Source organism: Somniosus microcephalus, unplaced genomic scaffold (assembly GCF_052327205.1).
Source record: "Somniosus microcephalus isolate GS21.2 unplaced genomic scaffold, FLI_Smic_1.0 unresolved_chr1, whole genome shotgun sequence".
Lineage (NCBI taxonomy): Eukaryota > Metazoa > Chordata > Chondrichthyes > Squaliformes > Somniosidae > Somniosus > Somniosus microcephalus.
Window position 1 is genome coordinate 149,882,423 of NW_028225179.1, and position 3,187 is coordinate 149,885,609.

Genomic DNA, 3,187 nt, shown 5'->3' on the forward strand with positions numbered 1-3,187 from the left:
TTACATACCCGGATCGGAACCGGAGCAGATTCTCAGCCACTTGTTTTCATCCCGAGTCCAGAAGAAAGGATAAAGTTTCCCCTTGAATTTATTCCCAGTGAAGGTGTAGAGATGGGACTTGGTGTCCGCGCTGTAAAATGAAACTGTCCCGGAGTCATAACTGAGATAAACTCCCACCTTCCCGGGGATCTGACTGGCGGGGAGACGGGATCGAGGGGAGGAGTTTACATAAAACCGACCATCATCATCCCGCTCGATGGTCCAGAATCCAGTCTCCGGGCTCATTGTGACCGTTCTCTTCCTCTCCACAGACTCTGCGGCTACTCCCAGTCTCCAGCCCCGATTCCCCGCCACCTCCACCTCCCAGTAATGTCTCCCCGATGTGAATCCCTCCGATCCCAGCACACAGAACCAGACTGTAAACCTCTTCCCGGTGTCAGGGAGATTCCTCTCGGTCCGGGTCCATCGCACACTCTTCAGATCCTCAGACACCTCGAGCCATGGACTAGCTGTTTCCTCATCCAGGGTCACAGAGACTGGGAGAAAAAGCAGAGAATTAGAGAGAGACTGGCCGGGGATCGGGGGAGAGACTGGCCGGGGATCGGGGGGAGAGAGACTGGCCGGGGATCAGGGGGGGAGAGACTGGCCGGGGATCGGGGGGAGAGACTGGCCGGGGATCGGGGGGAGAGACTGGCCGGGGATCGGGGGGAGAGAGACTGGCCGGGGATCGGGGGGAGGAGAGACTGTCGGGGGATTGGGGGGAGAGACTGTCTGGGGTTCGGCGGGGGTGGGGAGGGAGAGAGACTGGCCGGGGATCGGGGGGGGGATCGGGGGGAGAGACTGGCTGGGGATCGGGGGGAGAGACTGGCCGGGGATCGGGGGGAGAGACTGGCCGGGGATCAGGGGGAGAGACTGGCCGGGGATCGGGGGGAGAGACTGGCCGGGGATCGGGGGGAGAGACTGGCCAGGGATCGGGGGGGAGAGACTGGCCGGGGATCGGGGGGAAGAGACTGGCCGGGGATCGGGGGGGAAGAGACTGGCCGGGGATCGGGGGGGAAGAGACTGGCCGGGGATCGGGGGGGAGAGACTGGCCGGGTATCGGGTGGAGAGACTGGCCGGGGATCGGGGGGAGAGACTGGCCGGGGATCGGGGGGAGAGACTGGCCGGGGATCGGGGGGAGAGACTGGCCGGGGATCGGGGGGGAGAGACTCGCCGGGGATCGGGGGGAGAGACTCGCCGGGGATCGGGGGGAGAGACTCGCCGGGGATCGGGGGGAAGAGACTCGCCGGGGATCGGGGGGAAGAGACTCGCCGGGGATCGGGAGGGAAGAGACTCGCCGGGGATCGGGGAGAGACTGGCCGGGGATCGGGTGAGAGAGACTCGCCGGGGATCGGGGGAGAGATGCTCTCACCGAGATCCCCCTTTCTGACTGATTTTTTGTTTCTCAACTCGAGAAAAGAGCCGCCCTGAGGGGAGGAAACGAGGATCTGACAACAGCAGAAAACACCGGGACTTCCAGGGAGGGAGGTCACAGCTTCTGAAAATATCAAAATTACACCCGCCTCCGCACTGTGGGATTTTGTGGGGATATAAATACTAAAATGAACAAAAGCTGGAACTGGAGCCTCAGTGTACAACTAAATACTGTTCCCAGTTTAATGCACCACAAACTGGGGTTAAAATACCTGGGGGTTGAACACATTCCATACTCCTTACCAGATTACTAACTGAGGAAAGTCACTCTGTGGGACTGGGTGTATATGGGTAGATGTGTGTGTGTGTGTTCCTCAAAGTAGAAAACTCACCCGGTCTGGATGGGATGCATCCTATGTTACTGGGGGAAGTAAGGGGGGGAATTGCGGAGGCTCTGGCCGCAATCTTCTAATGCTCCTTAGATCTGGGGGTGGTGCCAGAGGACCGGAGGATTGCAAATGTTACCCGCTCTTTTAAAAAGGGGAGAGGGCTAAACCTGGCAACTACAGGCCAGTCAGCCTAACGTCGGTGGTGGAGAAAGTTGTAGAGACAATAATCTGGGACAAAATTAAGCAGTGTTTAGGAAAGTATGGGCGAGTAAATGAAGGTCAGCACGGATTTTTTAAAGGCAAATCGTGTTTGACTAACGTGATCGAGTTCTTTGATGAAGTAACGGGGAGAGTTGATGAAGGTAGTGAGGTGGATGTGGTGTATATAGACTTTCAAAACAAGGTACCACATAAGAGACTTGTTAGCAAAATTAAAGCCCATGTGATTAAAGGGCAGAAAGTAGCGAGTAGTGGTGAATGGTTGTTTTTCAGACTGGAGGGAAGTATACAGTGGTGATCCCTGGGTCCTTATTAGGACCACTGCTCCTTTTGATATCTATTAATGACCTGGACTTGGGTATACAAGGCATCATTTCAAAGTTTTCAGATGATATGAAACTCGTAAATGTTGTAAACAATGAGAAGGATAGTAATATACTTCAGAAGGACATAGACAGACTGATGAAACGGTCAGACAAATGATAGACAAAATTTAATGCAGAGAAGTGTTGTGATATTTTGGTAGGAAGAATGAGGAGAGGCAATATGATCTCAATGGTACAATTTTAAATGTGTGCAGGAACAAAGAGACCCCTGGGGGTGTATGTACATTGTCGAAGTCTCGACTCCCGAGTAAGACTCTTTAAACACAAAGTATCGTTAAAGACAGGCTTTATTTGCTTGCAAGGGAAGGGTTGTGTAGTCAAAGGCTACATCAGACCTCTTCGAAGTAAAACAGAATTTGTAACATATTTATACAGTACAGAAACAAAACAGGCTTTCTATGCCACATGACATAGTATTAAATCATACCTGATTACAAAGGCACAGACCTTGCAAATTACTGAAACAACGTATTCCAGGCTTCGTTAAAAATAACGAACGGAACTACCTTGGGATAAGATTAACTAATCCTTTATTATGGGATCCCTTTGCTCTCCCACTGTACCAACTGAGCCTGTGGGCCGATGTTTACTTTATCATGTCCTTGGCTATAAATTTGGTAAATGAGTCTCCTTGCTAAGCTTATCATAGATAAGGAGTACATATGTTGCATCCCTAAATTGTCTCATCCTTTTGAAACTAATTAGTGAATCCTGCTGTCGGCCATTTTAGTTCTGTATTCTATGCCCAGGAAGCCATTTTGTGTCTAAGTGAGAAACTGT

At 52.3% G+C, this 3,187-nt stretch overlaps 1 pseudogene; it reads right to left on the minus strand.

Annotated features, from left to right (window-relative positions):
• LOC147096246 (E3 ubiquitin-protein ligase TRIM39 pseudogene) lies at positions 1-1,707 on the minus strand (annotated as a pseudogene).
• Between the last annotated feature and the right edge of the window lie 1,480 nt (positions 1,708-3,187).